The sequence below is a fragment of the Malaya genurostris genome, chromosome 2 (assembly GCF_030247185.1).
Source record: "Malaya genurostris strain Urasoe2022 chromosome 2, Malgen_1.1, whole genome shotgun sequence".
Classification (NCBI taxonomy): Eukaryota; Metazoa; Arthropoda; class Insecta; order Diptera; family Culicidae; genus Malaya; species Malaya genurostris.
The window spans coordinates 335,883,796-335,905,968 of NC_080571.1; the positions used below are offsets into that span (position 1 = coordinate 335,883,796).

The window sequence follows — 22,173 nt, forward strand, 5'->3', positions numbered from 1 at the left end:
TAATAATTATAATGATAAGAAAAACATGTCCAATCACAAAGCGCTTGAAGCTTGAATAGCATACACAGAAGTAACATAAGTGCAGGATTTGGCTACGCCAATTCAAACGCACCATTCAAACGCTGCGCCAAATGCTGCGCTCTTGTTACTTCTATAATAATCAAATTCATATCAAATAGCGTTTTATTAAGTTTACCCTAATTAGTGTATGAAGATACCATGAAAGCGGTATTTTTCCCAACTTTGGTGATAAGGGCTGCTGAATGAGCATTCCGGAAAGTTACAAATTGACAATTTTCCCCAATTTGAGCATCCTCAAGCATATGACTGACGAAAAACATTGATGTACATGCTCCTTTAATATTATTTATCACCCGTCACTAAACTTCCCAAAGATACAAAAGATCACTGATCAAAAGCAAAGTCATGGCATTACATTCCTTTTGTGGAATTTGGCCTTTCTGTTTCAACAGACTTCGCAGCCGATTCTTAGTGTACAGAATCATTGCATGGCTAGTACTATGGATCCTACTGACACTAAGAATCCTTCCAGGTCGGGGCTCGAACATACGACAACTGGCTTGTAAGACCAGCGCCCTATGCATTGAACCACCAACCCGGGTCGATCACTGATCAACTGATCTTAAAAGGATTAGATCAGTAGTGATCTTTATTGGGAAAGGTCACAAGCGATCATCTTCGCTAGTGATTATGAATTGTTGATTTTTTTTATCTTGATTTTTCCCGACCTGATTCAAAAACATCTCCGAAGTTACCAGTTTCGCTGTCTGTTAAGTTCAAGAATTCAACTGCAGGATATATGGGTATGGCTTTCCAATTAAATGAAAAAATGATTAACGTTTCGTTTGAGTGTTTGAACAGAATGATTTTACAAGGATTATTTTTTTAATATTACCATTTAATTCTGTTATAAGTATATCACGTCACTATACAAATCCACTATGTATCTCACAACACTATAAACATGTATAATAAACGTCACATCACAATGTGATTACAATGTGATTGTGATGTGACATTTATTATACATATTTTATAGTGTTGTGAGATACATAGTGAATTTGTATAGTGACGCGATATACTTATAACAGAATTAAATGGTAATATTAAAAAAATTATCCTTGTGAAAAAATGATGCCTAAACTATTCGTAGATTTTCAGCAAAACGTTCTATCAAATCAGCATAAAAATCAAACTCGTTATATTTTTTATAATCTTTTTGTGTGGAATTATATGCCAGTTTTATTTATTTATTCTTTGTGGAGTTTTTCTGATCCGAGTTGAATAACCATGAGGTTAAAAGTCTCATAATTCAGAAATTGCAGAATCGGGATATTCACATTTTCAAGTTTACATGAATGAAACATTATTTTCCAAAGCTTTTTATTAAAAAAATTTCTGCGTGATTTTAAAAAGTGATTGAGCGTTATATGAACGGCTGATAAGTGCAACTTATCGTTGAAACTCCCTTTAATTAGTTTTGAGTACGAAAACCGAATTAATACTTTGTATGCCAATATCGGACTTGAACTTTCCAGAGCAGAAAACGTTTAGAGCCATTTTTAGTTCAAAAACCGGGCATAAAGCTTTGAATAGGATTACCGGATAAAAACTTAGCCGGTACTTTCAGAGCAAATGTGTTGATTTTTACATGGAAACTTTCTACGATTTTTGAATACGGGATATTGATGACGAGCCTTTCATTTTAATCTAATTGTATAGAAATCAGATATTTTTATTTTGATCTTATTCGATAATATATGTCTAATAAAATGTTTTTCGGAATCAAAATTCATTGAAGTGAATCATTGTTATTATTATTATCACATTGTTATTTTAATTCACCCCGAATTTAACCATTAATGGTCATTCACCGGGTGGTTAAAGTGTTAAAAATTACTCCAACTATCGATATTATCAGGTTTGAAAAGTAGTTTCATATAATTAAAATTACCAACGTGATTACTCTCTCTTTATTCTAGATCATAAATTGGATGGGTTTTTTAATGTATGACCACGAAAACAATTTTAAATAAATTTTAAGGTGGTGTTGAGCAAGATCGCATCAAGATTTTCAAGAAATAGATAAAAGAAAACTTTCGAATGATTGAATAGTTACAGGTTCCTTTTCCCGCTTATGAAAACCTAATTATTAGCAATATTGTGTCGTACGCCAAGGAAAGTAATTAAACAAATCTCAGAAAACACAACTGCCGAAAAATGTAGGGTTTGATATTGTTATAAAATTGCATAAATGTTATTAAACTGGACCACACGAACCTCGTTCTTGGCTAAATGCGCTGAGAATGTACGAAGCGCTGTACATTCATTTCGGCCGCGGTACAAAAAAGCGCGATCGAATTTTTGTGAGAGCAACTAAAGCTCTTCGCCTGCGCATGGTTGTCTTCTGAGAATGAGAACAAATTTGTCTCAGCGCAATAAAAAGAGCGCGTATGCATAAGGTCTGCAGCTGCTCTGTGTAATATACAGTTCCCACATTTAAAAAAAAATCGCAATTTTAGTTTTGTTATCCAGTTTAACGCAGTTTTAATTCACGGTGTTCGGTTTTTCGATTCACAATCGAAAATCTTGATTCACATTTTCGTGCGCAAAATGGGCTTATTTCCACCTCTGCTTTGAACATATAAGTTTATGAAAATCGATTTGGCCATGCAAAAGTCGAAACAGTTTGTGAGTAAGTGGGTGAATCATTTTGAAGATGTCCTAGTTTTGGCTGGACATATTCTAAAATTGGAACGATACAGAGAAGATTAGCATGGCCCCTGCGCAAGGATGACACGCAAAATCGGGAAGCGTTCCACATTTTTGGTCGTCAAATGGTGAGATAACTAAGTCCTCACAAGTCCCTATTTCATGCCTCCCGAGCGTCTATGATGACATTTGGTCAATAGAACGGCGTCGACTGGGTGCTATCGCCTTCTGCGTTAGTAGCAGAATGAGAGGGTGCGAAATGGCTTGTAGGTTGAAGCCCATCCTAAAGTGCAATGTTTATCATAGTATATTACAACATATAATTCTGTTGTTTATTACATCATCTATTATTATTATTAGAAGAGCGTAACTTACACTGCGACATTAACTGTTATATTGTATCATAGCATATTGTTTCGTATATTATCGTCTTACACTATTTCATGTTATGATATACTATGTTGTATGGTATTATACTGCATTGCATTATATCATATTATATCATATTATATTGTATTATATTATATTATATTTTAGTATATTATATTATATTATATTATATTATATTGTATTCTATTATATTGTGTTATATTGTATTGCATTATGTTGTATTATATTATATTATATTATAGGGTTTATTACGAGTAGTACTAAGTACCTCTGCGCAAAATATAAATTTGTTTTCCTTATAAGTTATCATTTTTAAAGTAATCTTTTAACTAAATATCAAGGTCGTCACAAGGTGAGCTTGGTCCTCACTGGTTCCTGTTTCGTGCCTACACGTGTGTCTGTGGTGACGATTGGTCGATGGAATGCGTTGATGGCAGAATGAGAGGATGAGAAATGACATATAAATTCAAGTAATATAATATCATAGCATATCGCAACATATCATTTTATTCATTCTATTATTTATTATATATTACATTGAACTATATTATATTGTTTTTTATTATTATTTTCATTATAATATTTATTGTTATTATTATTAATTTGTCATCAATAATAATAACATATATTATTTTTATAGATGTGGATAATATTGTTATTAGAAGAGAAATATTCTACTTCCTGCAGTATAATACTAATATACATTGTATTATATTATATTAAATTAAAATATATTATGTTATATTATGTTATGTTATATTATTTTGTAATCTATTATATCATTTTATGTTATATTAATTTCATTACACTATGTTTCATTATTTTTATCAATATAAAACATTTTTCACGGGGCGTAAAGGGGAGGGAGCATCAGGGCATCGGACGAATTGATGACTGGACGAGGCATTGTGGATAGTCAGCCCAAGTCACTTGAAGGAAACTTGTTTCCTTCTGAAGGTTTGAAATGAGTTTGACGCGCCCTTCTCAAACAAACCATCAGGCGGGTTCAAGCATGTATAGCGATATGCTTCATTCATGCACTGGATATTATGGTTGGAAGAGCATCTTTTATTCCCGCGGAATACGAGTAAGTGACTCTACTTACATATCCGCCCAACCCTTTTTGTTCGCTTTTCGATAACAGCTATAGTAAGAAGGTAAATGGATGAGTCATATCGGGGCTACTGTAAGTCTACCCGCATCCACTGGCAAGTCCTTGAACTGATGGTGGCTTCACTTCACATCACATCACATCACTTCACATCACAAGAGAGTGAATCGTTCGAATAGGCAAAACATGTCGATGAGTTTGAAAATCTTGGTACATTCAACGATTGTTCATAGCCACTCAAACGCAAATTCATTGCTTTCGTGACCGTTACAAGAATCGCTGTCGGTCAATTCTAATGAGTGTATCGAAAATAAGCTATCCACAAATTTTTCTTTCAAATTATGATAAAAAACGATATTTTATTCAAACTAAAAATTGATCCTTAATTGCACGAGGTTAAACTTGAGCATAAAGAAAACCGGATGAAATTTAAGTTATTCCTTCACGAGTTTTCGAACTTTTGATCGAACGCTCTTCATCAAGTTCCGGACAAGTGTTGCATCGCATTTTTTGGACGCTTGAGCCCAAATTTTGTTGATCTCCTGCATATTCCCAACTGCCTTACCAGTCTTCTTGAAGACCCTCTTCACGATTGCCCAGGGTCGAAGTTGAGGCCAACGAAATGTATACCCTTTTCCGCAAACCAATTGAGAGTGGTTTTGGCATAGTGAGCCGACGCCAAATCCAGCCAAAAAAGTGAAGGTGTACTATGCTTCTTATATAAAGGCAGCAATCTCTTCTGGAAACACTCAGATCGATAGATTTCCTCATTTATAGTTCCGGTAGTGTGAAAAATGGTTGACTTAAAACCACAGGAACATATTGTTTGCCATACCAGTACCTTTCGACCGAATTTCTCCACTTGAATCGACCTGTCCGCATCGCTCACATCCTCCCCAACGACGACAGTAAAGTATTGTGGACCTGGAAGGGTTTTTGAGTCCTCTTTTACATCAGTCTCATCGTCCATCAAAACGCATGCATCCGGACCCTGCAAAAGACGCGAATACAATTTCCGGGCCCTTGTTGCTGCTTGCTTCTTCTGTTTTACACTTTATTCCGAGATTTTCTGCTTTTTGTAGATCTTTAGGTGATTTCGCCTCTTGAAACGCTGGACCATTTCGACACTCGTTCCTGCTGTTTTGGCCAAATCACGTATTGACATTGATTTGTTCTTCATGATTAGAGATACCACTTTCTGGTCCAGTTTCGGGTTGGAAGAACCGGGTTTTCTGCCTCGTCCTGGTAGCTCATCCTAAGAATAATGTTCCCCAAACTTATTAATTATGTTTTTAACACTGGCATGATGAATTCCAAACCGTTTCGCCAATTTTCGCATAGTAATACCCTTCTCACTTAGCCATGTGTCCAGAACTTTGATTTTCACTTCCTTTTCAATACGCGACATTTTGAAAACGCAGAATTTCAACCTCACAAACAAGTAAACAAACGAAAGCTGACAGCCAAACGCACAGCATGCTGCGATCTGAGCATAAAACACCATTACAAATACATGCGTACAACACAAATGTATGTGGATAGCTTATTTTCGATACACTCCTTATTTTGGCATCCATCGTCGCAGTCTTCGTTCTTAACAACAACCTTAATTTTCTAGATCTAGTAATATTTCAAGTTTAGATTGTATGTACAATTTAAAGTTTGCAAATCTGTTGGTATGCAAGTCGAGGAGGTGTTATGCCTGTTGGAGAGAAAAATTATAAATTTTTTACTCCAGTAGACTTTTCGCTGCTTTTAATGAAAACACCAATTAAGATAAATTTGACTATAATGTATCATAATCTTCTTCCCATTTGCAGCCCGTTTTGACGGTCAAGGAGGACACTCTTCACTCCACCTAGAATAAACAAGATTTACTGTAATGTGGGGTTTACTGACAGAATTGACATGTAGCCTGTTGATTTTCGTACGTTACCATCGTTCGAAAATGATTCAATGCTAGCCCGGCGAATTAAGGAAAGGACTGCATTAGGCATCAATTTGGATTGAAAGCAAATTCTTTTTCTTTTCATTATTTTTTTCATTATCCTCTCGCCAGAAATATTCGTTTTGTTCTGACAAAAATTTAACCTTACTTGTTCATAAAAGAACACGGAAAAATTTCGTTGATGTTGTGATTCTGATTGAACTTCTGAATATGTTCAAATCTAGGGTCTGACAAGGTTCTTGAATGTGTTTCACGAGTAATTTCCATTACCAGCTCATTCGTTGGTCAAAGCTCATTCTTCACCGATCCAGCCCACAGTCATCAACCGTCGGTGGCCTGTTTTACCATATACAACCTCAACGAAAGTACGGATGCATCATTTCGGTCTGCGTTGAAGATTTGACTTCGAAGTGGATCGACCAGGTTGCACAAGTGAAACCCTGTGGCATAGAAGAGTCCCAGCCAGGAAGATGCTGTTGATGGGATAACCCGGGAGAGGAGAGAACATTCGCATCCTTTGTTACCTTTGAGGTTCTCCCCTAAAAACTGACACGTTATCACCCATCCGTAATCTTGTGAGCGCGGCTCGTCGGCCGGTCGGTATAAAATTACAGCCCTCTTTCGCAACCGGTTCAATAGCTTATGATTACCAACTTCTCACCAAAAGCACATTATAAACTGCGCTCTCGGTGGAAAGATAGCACATGACCATTTTTCCTCATCACTTGTTTGTGCCAGCGAAGCGCGCTTCTCGGAACGGCCCCGCACTGGCGGGTTGTGCTGAATTGCGAAGCATGGTGCCGCACTAAATATTGTTGATGAATTTTTCGACCAGAGCACACCGGTGGTAAATCCTGGCTATTAAAACTGCGAAACAGTACGCTTTCTCCCGGCTTCTGACTTAAGCATAGTTAATATTTTAGATTGAATAAGAAAATTAATCACTAGCCATTTATTTCCGAGTGTGCTCGCGCGCCCACGGTTTGCGTCCGAACGAACAAGGAAGGGATCGTTGAAAAGGAACCTCCCTGGAGAAGGCAGAAAAAAAACGGACTCCTTCGGCCACGGTTGGCTGGAAATGCTTTTCGACCATCATTTAAGTAATCATTTTCACAAATCGTCGGGAATTGAATGTACAAGAGCTGGCCCCTTTCCCGGCCAACGACGGTGATGTACAGAGATGAAGTATACTTAACCAAGAGAGAGGGAGACCGAGCACAAAAAAAAAATAAAACCATGGGACGAAACTCCATTTTGTCCCTTGACGAATGCTCGTCGATTATCGTCATTACGATTATTATCCCTCGGAAAAGAGGCGGATAGTCGGATCATCGCAACAAACCACGATGGAAGAAGGAAATGCTTTCACTCGGAATTTCCGTCTGTTTCTCGTTACCATCGTCATCATCATCATCAGCAGCAACATGATCAAGGACATCAAATGCCCAAAAATAAATGGTTTCCCCCGATTCAGTGATGGGACCGGCCTGGTAAAATTTGTCAAAAGGGATAATCACAGTCCAAGCAGCGGTCAATTAATTAAATTCCATCGGGTTGGACGTGGTTAGACCGCGATAGTAGCTCCTGGTGTTTGTTTGTACGGATGGTCTGGATGATCACTGTTCGGAAAGTAGAAGTCAAATAGATTTAATGCAGTCAGCATAGATTGAAATCATGTTGTCCAATATTGTTGGCCTTAAAGGTGTGAGACAATTTTTTATGAGATTGGATTAGAAATTTATTTAATTTAGGCTTTTTTTTATCATGAGTATTTTCCCACGATTGTGAAAGAGAAATAAAGCTTGCTTCAGATAGAATTAAAACAAAGACAATTGGCTGTATTTCAGTTATTTATTACTGAATTCAAGTTTTTTTTTATACAAATGTAGCGTTTTCTTTATACATTTAAGAAAAAATACGGATAAAATTATTCGTCACGGTTTCGAAGGAATTCTCGAATTTTTCCTGTAACACGACTCATTAGGCGGCGCACACCTTCTTCGTCCATCGTTTTAGCTATCTTATTCCACCAGGTCGTCATCTTTTATTTTTTTATTTTTTTGAATAACTATTTATTGGAATATCAGTTAAAATTAAATTATTAAGATTTAAATTGGGTGTTCAGCCACAAGTGGTGACTTTTCAGCCCTATTGTATAAATGATTTGGTTATTACCATGAAAACATCATTTGCTTCCGCAATTCTGAGATTTTTGTGTAGGGAAAATTCTAAACCTAGTTGTATTGTGTAATGGGGAAAAGGAACTTATATACTAACTTACTAACTAATACAGAGAGCAAATCGATTCAATTGAAGATTGCATAGATTTTTGTCGGAATTTGCATATTATATTATGTGACATTACATCTAATGGTTCTATATTTGTGAGTCTGTGTAACTCAATTGTACTAAACCAGGAAGGACGCTTCAAAATCATTTTCAGAATTTTAAACAGAGCTTAGAATTTCTGTTTATAAGAGAAAATAAACAATTAAAATATATTTATTACACTTTGCCTAAATTCCTTCAATGTGATCTAAGTATTTTGCTTGATCAGACCATGTCAATTCCAAGCCATTCAATTTGAGAATGTGATTATTGTTTGGTTTAAGAAAAGAAGCCCTTGGAAAGTCCTTATGAGGAAAGATAATTAATTGCGTTTTTTCTGCATTTGATTTAATTTTCCATTTTGACAGATAATCACTGAAAATATATAAACTTCTTTGTAGGCGACTGCAGATCACTCTTATATTTCTACCTGTGGCCAAAAAACTTGTGTCGTCACAGAATAGAGATTTCTGACAACCCACGGGTAGATTTGGAAGATCAGAAGTGAACCCTGCGGAACACCTGCTCGTAGGGGTAACATTTCAGATTTACAATTCTGATAGCTAACCTGAAGAGTACGATCAGTTAAATAATTTTGAATCATTTTGATCAAATAAATAGGAAAATTGGAAATCAGACATTTTTGCTATTAAACCTTTGTGCCAAACACTGTTGAATGCTTTTTCTATGTCTAAAGAGCAACTCCAGTGGGTAACCCAGAAGATTTATTTGCTTTTATCATGTTCGTTACTCTGACAAGTTGATGAGTAGTTGAATGTTGACGAAATCCAAACTGCCCTGGTAAAAAAATTGAATTCTCATTTATATGAGACATCATTCTCAACAAGATATTTTTTTCAAAAAGTTTACTGATAGAAGAAAGTAAGCTAATTGGTCGATAACTTGATGTTTCTGTTGGGTTTTCATCAGGTTCGAGGATAGAAATTACTTTAGCGTTTTTCCATCTTTTTGGGAAGTAAGCTAATGAAAAACACTTGTTGAAAATTTTAACCCAGAGTCTCAAGGCAACATCTGGAGGATTTTTAATAAGAATATTGAAGATTCCATCATTACCAGGAGCCTTCATGTTTTTAAGTTTCCTAATAACTGACTTAATTTCGTCAAAATTCGTCTCAATAATGTCATCTTGTAATAACACTTGAGTATACGATCATATTTCAGTGAGACTTCATTTTCAATAGGACTCACAACGTTCAAATTAAAATTGTGGACACTCTCGAACTGCTGAGCAAGTTTTTGAGCTTTTTCGCCATTTGTTAGAAGTATTTGATTTCCCTCCTTGAGAGCAGGAATTGGTTTCTGAGGTTTCTTAAGAACCTTAGAAAGTTTCCAGAAAGGTTTAGAATATGGTTTAATTTGTTCAACTTCTTTAGCGAAATTTTCATTTCGCAAAAGAGTAAATCTATGTTTAATTTCTTTTTGTAAATCCTTAACTATGTTTTTCATAGCAGTATCACGAGAACGTTGATATTGCCGTCGACGAATATTTTTCAACCGAATGAGCAGTTGAAGATTGTCATCGATGATAGGAGAATTTATGCTCTGGGAACTGAAAGATTTCTAGCTTCGATAATATAATGATTCAAATTATCAATTGCTGTGTCGATGTCCGCAGAATTTTCTAAAATAGTTTCATGATCCACATGATTTTCAATGTGAGATCTGTAATCCAACCAATTAGCTCTATGATAGTTGAATATGGAACTAATTGGATTAATTATAGCTTCGTTGGAAAGTCTGAATGTTACAGGAAGATGATCTGAGTCAAAGTCAGCAAGTGTAATCGGTTTACTGCAAATGTGACTTTGATCTGTTAGAACCAGATCAATTGTAGACGAATTTTTCACAGAAGAGAAACGAGTCGGATTACTGGGATGAAGAATTGTGAAGTAACCAGCTGAGAGTTGATTATGAAGTATTTTACAATTACTGTTATTTTGCCTACAATTCCACTGGACATGCTTAGCATTTAAGTCCCCTATTACGAAAAATTTCGGTCGATGTCTTGTGAGTTTTTGCAAATCGCCTTTAAAGAAATTTAATTGTTCGCCGGTGCATTGGAATGTCAAATATGCTCCAGCGATGAAATAAATTCCATGAATGGTTTCAACTTCGATTCCCAAGCTTTCAATAACTTTAGTATTGAAAGAAGGTACAATTCGATGTTTAATTTACCGTTGGATAGAAATGGCAACTCCACCAACCATTCCAGTAAACCTGTCAAATCGATGAACCACATAGTGTGGATTGCTTTTCTATTTGACATTTGGTTTAAGAAAAGTTTCTGTCACAATGGCAATATGAATTTTGTGAACTTTGAGAAAATTATAAAATTCATCTTAACTCGATTTCAAAGATCGAGCATTCCAATTTAAAATATTCAAATAATTATTTAATACTAGCTGACCCGTCGAACTTCGTCTCGCCCAAAAATTTGTTTGAGTTAATGTTTTCGTACATCAGAATTGTAAAACGACTAAGTGGGTAACGTTTCTCTCCATTATTTTTCTGATTACTTAATCTACAATCAACGGAATTTGAAATACATTTGCTTTAGCCCGAAAAGAAATTTTATAAACAAATAATGTGAAATTGTGAAATACTTCTGTTAAGCAAAAATCGAGCAAATACACAGATTCTCATCTCTAATTAAAGAGTTTCTATTCTAGAGTTGTTCATTCGGTAGAGTAGGATATATTTACAATTAGTATTTAGCCCAAGTAACCAAAAGTTCTCAAAAAAGATTTGGCTTAAGCAACATACAAAGCCTTCTGAAGAGTTCGTTTTTAAGGAATTGTTTATACTGGAAAGTTCACCCGACGCAACAGAACAAACTTTGAAGCAGTTCCTAATACAGTTTTTAAACAGCGAGAAAGTATCCTCAGTACTTTTTCTGTGCGTTCAAGTTGCCAAAAAGTGATACGCGTATTTTAGAGCTCTAACAAAGTGAATATTTTTCAGGCACTGTGGAATTTTTGGTTACTTACAGAAAATATAAAATTGCAGTCTCAATCCATTATTGTAATCATCTTGAACATTGATCTAATTGCCACTTATTATGTGCGCTTAGTGTAGTCTAATTCATTCAAAAGCAAAATGAAAGAAAAATCTCTTAGTTTGATTTTAGAGCTTCTACAGCTCAATCTTTTTATTGATTCATTAGAAAAAAATCTGATTTGTTAAACTTACGCTCACAATGGCCAATATTATTCATCTGACTTCATCACACACAATCCTTTAACTGGTAAACGATATCAGAACGTTTTCTTTTGCCTACACTGCTCATACTCGCATATCAGTCCCATATCGATTTCCGCCAATTTTGAGTTAGCTTTAGGAATGTAATAATACCATGATTTAGCATTTTAGCACAATCGTCTTTTTCTCGACATGCCGGTTTTCCATATGGGACTGATATGCAAGTATGGGCAGTACAGCGGTCATACAGCCATATGCATTCCGCCATTAATTCATTTATGTCGTATTCACTTGATTCTAAACCTAACCCAGTTTCCACCCCAACTTTTGTCAAACCGTTTGTTTCAAGTCAGTTTCGAACCTAGTTTCAACGTTATTGAGCTAAAAATCGAGTCATTTTCGAGCCTGGTTTTTATATCAGATTGCTCAAGCCCTCATTGCTAAGTGCGGACCCAACACAGTTTCGTGAATAGTGTCTGTTTGATGAAACTACCCTGGGTCAGTTAAAACAGTCATGTGCATTCCGCCATCCGCTAATTTTTCAAGCAATAATTTCGATACCCAATTAATCACGTGGCTCGAAATGACAAATCGCATTGAAAAAACAAAACATCTCGTTGCGCGCCAAAAAATTTGTTCAACGATCTAGTATTCTTTCCTTAGACGGCCAAGCACTAATGAAACTCGTTGCGCGCCAAACATCAATCGTAGATCTAGCAATCATTGGCGACTTTTTCAGTGGAAAATTCCATTGTCCATACAAAATAACTTTATTAGCTTTTCCCAATTTTCCGGTAATTTTTCCTATTTTTTTATGTACGAACCCGGTGGGGGTAAAAACTGATCAAACAAAAAAAATCATCTCAATCCGTCCATCCGTTCTTACGTGATGCGATTACAAAGAATGATCTCTGCATTTATATATATATATATATATATATATATATATATATATATATATATATATATATATATATATATATATATATATATATATATATATATATATATATATATATATATATATATATATATATATATATAGATCACTGTTAAATTTTAAATTCATTATAATATTATTTGCAAACTGCCATCCGATTTGAAATGCTTCAAAAAGTGATGAAGTCGAATTCATTCGGATGATCATTTGAAAAAGTTGATCTTGTAGGTAGATCATTTTATTTTCAGCTATATCGCCTAAATTGACCTCGTTTAAAGTAGCGAATGACATTGAAAGAATATTGGCAGGTAGATTTCTACCCGTTACACTAGTGTAATTGCCATTAGAAGAAGATGATTTGGCCGATCTACCTATTAGTAAATTGTGTTCGTTAAAAGATGAACTGAAAGGCGTTCCTGTGTTTTGTTTATTTACATTAGAAGAATTAAGAGGTATTTGTCTGCCTGTTACCAAAGCGTAACTGTCATTAGAAGAAGATGATGACGAGGTCGATCTACTGGTCAATCTTTCCGGTTAAACGCAGGCATTTTTGAAATGAAAGAAATTTGAAGTTAAATTAACTAGGCTAAATTAGTCTTCGATTAGACTCCTAGTTTGGAAAAGTCTTGATAAAGACTGATTTTGTGGTAGTCTTAATAAAGACTGATTAGTTCGAAGAATAGTTCTTTGAAGAGCTATCCTTAAAAAAGGCTGATTAATTTCTTGGTCTTGAAAAAGACTGATTATATTAGAATATCACTCTTTGTATAGCCTTGAGAAAGGCTGACTAATTGTTAGTCTTTAAAAAGACTGTTAGTGATTCAGGTAGCCTTGAAAAAGACTGAAGCCTTGAATCAACGAAACTCTAGGTAGCCAGAAAAAAATTCCAGGAGCCAAGAGCTATACGCGTGCGGTGCGAACGACTGTTCAACACCGACTGAGGTCGTCATCTGATTGATGTCTTTGACAACCTTTCCGCCTTGAGTCTCCTCTTCATGATTGCGCAGTATTTCTCAATAGGGTGGAACTGGGGGCAGTTTGGTGGGTTAAGGTTTTTCGGAACAAACTGGACCCCTTTCTCTGCATACCATTCTTGAACGACTTTGCTGTAATGACAGCTTGCAAAATCTGGATAAAACATTACGGGATGGTCGTGGGATCGAATGAACGACAAAATTCGTTTTTGGAGACACTCTTTTTGGTATAGTTCCGAGAAGGTGCGCCAGCTAGTCTATAATGGCTAAGTAGCAAATGTTGAGAATAATATTCTGTTGCTATAGTCTAATATTATCAGTATATCGAATTAAATTTGAATATCTCACACTTGTGAATTATTTACAGCGAAATCAAAGTGCGTCCATACTTTCTGGGACAGTCTTTAGCTATACAACAGGACGGATTTTATCAGTGGGTAAATTTGTAAGTAAGAATGTCTTCAGAGGTGCATTTTACTGCTCTTGCGGTCTATGTTTGGGCGGAAATTGACTTTTATGCTCAAAGAATTACTCACTTTTATTCAATAAAAAGAGACACAAATCGACAATCGAGTTTGAACTAACCTTTTAATATGTTTCTTCAATATCTTGCGATGGAAATAATTCGTTGTCGTTATTAAAATAAGCATGTTTATTCAATACTAGCCTTACTGTATACTTTGCTTTTGCTCTAAACAGCGACTAACTGAGAAGAAAGATTCCGTCGTAGAAAAAAAAAACCGGACGGATTGACGTCCAATTCGTTGTACGGATCGTGCCGTGCAATCAATACTTCCTTCGTCTTCGTCAAATTTCGAAATTGTTATCCAGTTTTTTTTTATCTACCTCCAGCAAGCCAACATGTAACCAGTGGCCGTCTTTGTACGGTCAATCCAATTGCTTTCCACTTTGTAAATACACGGAAAGTAACTGCACTTAAACATGGTCAGCACTAATTTCTCACACGGAAATGACCTGCTTTACGTTGCACCGTCGATCCGATAACCACCTTATAACCATACTTTATAACGAATTCTGCTCCGAAAAGCTTAACTGCTTGATTACAGTCGTTATCGTTTAGCATCGTCCCGGAACCTGCCCCGTAGTCGGTTGTGCTCCAACAAAGTATTTTTTGGTTGCAGTTTTTCTTTTTCGCTTCCTTTCACTCTCTCGCTCTGTTCTGCTTCAGTTGGGTGAGTGCATAAAATTTACGACCCCTCGTACGATTTTTCCTCATTTTATGGTGGAAGATTCCTTCGTCGTCGTCACAAGTCACAAGCTGTTCGTGAAAATACTGTATGGCTACAAATTAATGAAGATGATTTTTATGGCCACAGGCGTCGGCTGTTTTGCCTTTGAATTAAATCGACGGCTGGGCAAAAAGGTTGCCGTTCTGGAATAAATAAGAATTGCGCTAAAATAAATGAAACATTCACAACTCTTTAATGAGAGAAGGAATCCTTTCGCGTAGCACAAACCCTCGGCAAGGGCTGTTACGACACGGATGTGAAACACCGACTGGAAGCTGAACTTATAATTGGAAAACCAGTGAAACCGTTTAAAAGACACGATTTGGTTTTGACCATTGAACGCATTGTTTGTGAGGAACGAGGGGTAATGCCTTGAGCCCTTTTGTTGAACTATGTTTTGGAGAGCGTATTGTCGCGTTTCAGGTTCAGATTTCGGCTGAACGTCACTTTGTCTATGCTTGATTGGGTAGTTCTTTAAATGATGTGCTAATTAGCTTTAGAATTGAATGGATTTTTGATCCATCTTTGATAGATATAGTTTGTTCCGTTTCTATCCAGTTTATCTTTAATTCTTCTAAAAATGACTTGAACAGTAAATTTACTTGATTTTTCAAAAATGTTTTGAATTGCGAGAAGCATCAACAAATGGTGTGTGCTTGGTATGCTTCTTGATGAATATTTTTAACGTTGAAGGGCTTTACGATAAAATATTGGTCAACTTGAAAGAGGTGCATTTTCAGATTTTAAAACATTTAATGTTATCCAAGCTCGCAAAAAACATACCGTATGGCAGGCCATCTGTTTTTATGGCTTGAAGAACGATACTTACATCGCGATCGGAACCATCAACCAGGAAGCTTATAAGATAAAGTTTTTTCTTTTCCTCGACATAATTGTGTTTTGGCTTGATTTAGTATCTTGTCATTGCGGAAAAAACGCCATGGGAGAATTTGTCGCCAACAACTTGCAACTGATACCCAAGTACATCAATACTAACAAAACTTGATTTTTCATAAAAAGTTTGATCATTTTGCATACATTCATGTTGGGTCAATTCTTAATCGTAATTGCTCTTAAATTTTTGGAACTAGTTAGGGTTAGTTATGAAAGATTCTCGCTTATGGGATGTGTTGATGGTTTTCAAATTTTTTGTAAAAAACAATAAAAAAGGTAGATATTTCTATTCTACGATTTGATGTATATTTTACGTCCCAAACCCGACCCTAGCCCGTGCCTGACGGGTTCGGGTACGGAATGTTTGAATGTATGTTTTTCGTGTTCGTATTGAAACGTTTTGTCGGATTTCGGATTTTTTCTTCGGATTTCGGGATTTCTTTCGCGTTCGGGTCGGGTACGGGTAAAAATGTTTTATTTTCGATCGGGTACGGGTCAGTTTCGGGTTTGAAAAAATGCCTACCCGACCATCTCTACTGAACCTAAAAACGAATTGAAAAGTTAAACGAATGAAAAATTACAGAAATGACGAATTTTTGAAAAATGGTTCGCATCGGAGCAGTCGAGCAATATCAGAACGAGATAGCTATTTCCAAGTTCGAAGCGCTCGGATTCAGCAGATCCTTTCCTAAATGGCTTGAACAATATCTGACTGGTAGAAATATAATTGTGGAAATTCGTGACTGCGTTTCTTAATCATTCATCACGAGATCCGGACTTTCTAAGGGAAACCATCAGGGGTTGTTAATCTTTTTCTTATGTCTATACGATGTCAATTTCTCGTTGAAATGTTTGAAATTATCACGACTCTGAGCGTTCTGGCAATCACAGTTAGAAGTATTTTCTGACTGATGCACCGTTAAAAAGATGATGATGATTGCCTTAAAATGTTGGACCATTTTCTTCTCTCGCAAACGAACCACGAATGAAATGATTACACTATTTCGAAAGTAGCTCTGAAACGAGAGCCAAACTTCTAAGATACCTCTGTTTATCTTTCGCCTTGCAAAAGTTCGGACTCACTTAGAAAAATTTGTTGGTTACTCAGCATTTGAATCATCGTCCTCAGAAAGTTGTAACGGATTTGAAAATACCATTTATTAAATTCTCCCGGTATGGCGGACCAGTGCATAGCGCGGTGGCCTTACACAAGCCAGTTGTCGTATGTTCGAACCCTTACCAGGAAAATCACAACAAATCAGTGTCGGTAGAATCGTACTACGCTGCCGTTCTATTTTTTCTATATTTGAAACACAGATAAAACGCTGCTGAGGCTGCCAGTTTATTTTGTTATAAATTCTAGATTTAAATTTTAAAACTGACATAAATTATGCATTTAGAACTAAAACACTCCTAAACATGCCCTTACAATGCTCATATTATAATATTTCGATAGAATAAATAAATGAGAATACGAAGAAATCATTCAGAATTCGTTTATAAGTGTATTGCCATACAAATACGTACCTTAAAATGTAGAATGATAAATAAAGTGACGAATAGAAAATTTAAACGATTCACTTAAGTTAGTCCAGACTTTTGCAGGACAGTGTATACGGCAAGCGATTGTTATATTGTGCTCTTCTCTGTGATGATGAAATCGTTGCTGCAGTGTCATATTTTTAAATGTTTAAAAAATTATACTCATACGTTTTATACGTGTTTCAAAAATACAAAAAAAAAAATCGGCAGCGTATACCAGTTTTAAATTTGACGGTAGAACTGTTCGAATAAATGAAACTAAAACGGCTTGCTGGGGATACGTTTGTTTCATTTTCTGGGTTATTATAGACCACCCAAATTTGATCTTAAGGGTAATTCAAAGGAAAAAAAGGCATGATGTGCGAATTTTTCGTGACGCACAGTCAAAATCTTTTCATTAACATAAATGGCACATCAAAGTTCACGGCCGGGTTGGCGGTTCAATGAATAGGGCGCTGGTCATACAAAATCCAGTTGTCGTATGTTCGAGTCCCGACCTGGAAGGATTTTTAGTGCCAATAGGATCGTAGTATGATAAGCCATGGAATGATTCTGTACGCTAAAAAACGACTGCGCAGTCTTTTCAAACAGAAAGGCCAAATTCCACAAGAGGAATGTAGTGCCTGGACTTTGTTTTGGCACATCAAATTATAACATTCGAAGAGTATTCTGTACAACTTACGGGTATGGAGGAAATTATTCAGATGTGTGTCGGAAAAAAAGTAGAATTCCGGCGCTCTTAGAACATGGTGCTGAATCATCTAAAATCAGAAAATCAAAGTTTAATCGTTAGATAACGCTGGAAGGGTTCTTCGAAACTTAAATTTTTCACTTTTTCGGAACAAACCTGAATTTCGTAATCTATACACCCAAACCTCCGTTTACGAACACTTTTTATACGTAACCTCTTTTTACGTACCTCTTTTTACGAACCAAATCCCAAATAACGTAAACTTTTTTTACGAACCAAATCCCAAATAACGTAAACTTTTTTTACGAACCTACTTCGTAAAAAGAGGTTTTGTCATTCATCGAAAGCGATTTCCGACTCCATGGAAACTACTACAATATAGGTATTTTTGGAACGGGTTTAAAGAGTAGATTCCGGAAAATGATGTTTGAGGTATTTTGGAAATCCAAGATGGCGACTTCCGTTTGATTGATATTCCTTGAAAACTCATACAATATGGGTATTTTCGGAATGGAATTGATGAGTAGATGTCAGAAAACGATGTTTGAGGTAGTTTTGAAATTCAAGATGGCGACTTCCGGTTTGTTGATATTCTTGGAAAACCTATATAATATGGGTATTTCCGGAACGGGGTTAATGAGTAGATGTCGGAAAATTATGTTTGAGGTGGTTCTGAAATCCAAGATGTCGACTTCCGGTTTATCGATATTCCTTGAAAACCCTTGCAATATGGGTATTTTCGGAACGGAATTGATGAGAAGATGTCGGAAAATTATGTTTGAAGTGGTTCTTAAATCCAAGATGTCGACTTCCGGTGTGTTGATATTCCTTGAAAACCCTTGCAATATGGGTATTTTCTGAACGGAATTGATTAGTAGATGTCGGAAAACGATGTTTGAAGTGGTTCTCAAATCCAAGATGGCGACTTCCGGTGTGTTGATATTCCATGAAAACCCATACAATATGGATATTTTCGGAACGGAGTTGATGAGTAGATATCAGAAAACGATGTTTGAGGTAATTTTGAAATTCAAGATGGCGACTTCCGATTTGCTAATATTCCTTGAAAACCCTTACAATATGGGTATTTTCGAAACGGGGTTAATGAGTAGATGTCCGAAAATGATGTTTGAGGTGGTTCTGAAATCCAATATGGCGACTTCCGGTTTGTTGATATTCCTTGAAAACCCATACAATATGGGTATTTTCGGAACGGTATAGTGTTTTAAAGGAATAAAGAGTTAAAGGAAAATGGCAAAAACTTTCAAAAGATAATAATTAACCGGAAGTCACTGTTTTGCATTTCAAGACCACCTCAAATATAATTTTCCGACGTCTACTTTTAAATCTCTTTCCGAAAGTACCCATATTGTAAGGTGTTTCAAGGAATATCAACAAATCGGAAGTTACCATCTTGGATTCAAGAACCACCTCAAACATCGTGTTCTGACAACTAACCATCAATCCCGTTCCGAAAATACCCATATTGTAAGGGATTTCAAGGAATATCAAGAAACCGGAAGTTGCCATCTTGGAACTAAGAACCACCTCAAACATTGTTTTCTGACATCTACTCATCAATCCCGTTCTGAAAATACCCATTATGTAAGGGTTTTCAAGGAATATCAAGAAACCGGAAGACACCATATTGGATGTCAGAACCACCTCAAACATCGTTTTCTGATATGTACTCATTAACCCCGTTCCGAAAATACCCATATTGCAAGAGTTTTCAAGGAATATCAACAAACCGGAAGTCGCCATCTTGAATTTCAAAACTACCTCAAACATCGTTTTCTTACATCTACTCATCAATTCCGTTCCGAAAATATCCATATTGTAAGGGTTTTCAAGGAATATCAAGAAACCGGAAGTCACCATCTTGGATTTCAGAACCACTTCAAACATCATTTTCCGACATCTACTCATCAATTCCGTTCCGAAGATATCCATATTGTTAGGGGTTTTAGGCAATCTCAATAAACCGGAAGCCGCCATCTTGGATTTTGAAACGAACCCAAACATCATTTTCTTGCACTTACTCTTCACATCCGTTCCGAAAATAAACATATGATGCGCGGTTTCCACAATAATCACACAAAACTTTTTTTACGAAGTAAATTCCAAATAACGTAAACTTTTTTTACGAACCAAATCCCAAATAACGTAAACTTTTTTTACGAACCAAATCCCAAATAACGTAAACTTTTTTTACGAACCAAATCCCAAATAACGTAAACTTTTTTTACGAACTACTTCTTTTTACGAACCCCCGTTTAGTTCGTAAATGGAGGTTCCGGTGTACTGACAGGACAGTTTGAGTAGGCATTATACAGAAAACGAAACATCAGCTAGATAACAACAGGCCGCTCGGGTCTGGTATTAAAATCCGTCTTTGATCAAAAAGTTCCCGGAATTTATTCAGAAAATAAAAATACAAGATTATTCATCAAAATCGATATTTTCGCATTCAAAGTACTTCCCATCGACTGCAACACACTTATGCCAGCGCTTGATCGAATCCTCGAATCATTTTTTATATTCAGTTTTCGGTATGGCCATCAGAGCCATCTGCGATCTTTCCATAATCTCATCTCGGGTGCTGAAACGCGTTTCACGTAGCGGTTTCTTGAGTCGATCGAATAGGAAAAATATCACAGGGAGCCAAATCTGGCGAATTCGGTGGTTGCTGAGTGGTATTCGTTTTGTATTTAGCCAAATGTTCACGGATAACGATGGCACTGTGACGGCGCGTTATCGTGATGCAAGAAGCACGAGTTCTTTGCCTACAAATCTGATCTTTTTCGGCGAATTGATTCAAGTAAACGTCTCATAACGCCCATATAATACTCCTTATAGTCTGACACGTTCATGCCACTGATAAACGACTGTTTTCTTCAGAGTATCATTACCGAAACACTCTTCTAGCATTTGCAATGTCGTCGCACCATTGCACAGTGGTTCGAATCGACTAAAACGTGAACATAACTCTCTAGCTGCTAAACCGTTGATCCGATATACATAGTTTCTTTGGAGAACTCATTCACAAAAATATACTTCGTGATTTGATCACAGTAAAAAATGTGCAAAGCCTACTACGATAAAAGTTCATTTCAACAACTTTTCTCCCTTAAGAGATAGAAAAACGATGTCTTCTGCAAAGTTTTAGATCTTCTAACGAGAAAAAACTTTGAATATATGAAGCATTTTCGTTTGAAATCACTTAAAACCAAAAAAAAGTTATTCAACATTTAAAATTTTGTATACATTAACTTTAACTACTAATAGGAAGCAGTGTCGCAGACCAAAAGTCACATACATATTATTTTGGAAAGCTTAAATCAAGTAATATAGGGAACGTTACGAAGTGCGTAACGTGGCATTTTTAAATTGTGTGAATAAGACAACGAAATATAGAGTGCTTTTTTGATCATTTTCTTAGCAAAAACCTTTACTAAAACGACTATTTTTGGTTTATCATAAGGAGCTTTGTAGGAAATGTTCAAAATTGGAATCAGGCATTATTGTAGTTTTTTTGCAATGGTGTAATGATTAAAAATATAATTTCATGATGCATTCTTGTAGCATGTTAACGTGCTCATTGATTTTCGACAAGTTTTACTCATTCCTTTAATAGAATATTTCTTATCAGTTCTTTTTGGATTGGTCGATGATAATATTACAATAAAATGCGGGAGTGGTAGAACATTGCATACAGGTGTACACGGTAAAGAATTTTGTTGCACTAAAACATCGTCTTGTATGTTTCAACTACCAAGAATTGGATAGCAGGTATCAAATCCAATTACGTAAATTATGAGTCTAGACATTATTTTAAAAAGAAATGCCGGAACCGGACTATAAAAACGTGCACAGACCAACAAAAACAAGTTCGTTTGATTTTAGGGAATTTGTAACCAATCTGTTGCCTTACTGCAATTCTATTACATTTTCTACTGAAGTCGGTAATATCTCGCGTTTTGTTTTGTGATAACGGCCAATAAGTACCCTATCAACATTTACTTTGAAGAGGAATTGCACATTTTTTTTATTTTTTATTTCTTTATTTTATTTTTGAATAACTATTTATTGGAATATGAGTTAAAATTAAATTATAAAGATTTAAATTGGGTGTTCAACCACAAGTGGTGAC

The 22,173-nt window shown here is 35.9% G+C and overlaps 1 protein-coding gene and 1 non-coding gene across 4 annotated transcripts in view; both read left to right on the plus strand.

Moving 5' to 3' along the window:
- Window positions 1–22,173, plus strand: part of LOC131431694 (ankyrin repeat domain-containing protein 29) — a 504,283-nt gene that overhangs the window by 127,636 nt on the left and 354,474 nt on the right. The gene's annotated exons all lie outside the window — the stretch shown is intronic.
- LOC131433388 (U6 spliceosomal RNA) lies at window positions 2,743–2,849 on the plus strand. The gene has a single exon (XR_009230189.1). It is a non-coding gene; the product is annotated as a U6 spliceosomal RNA (small nuclear RNA).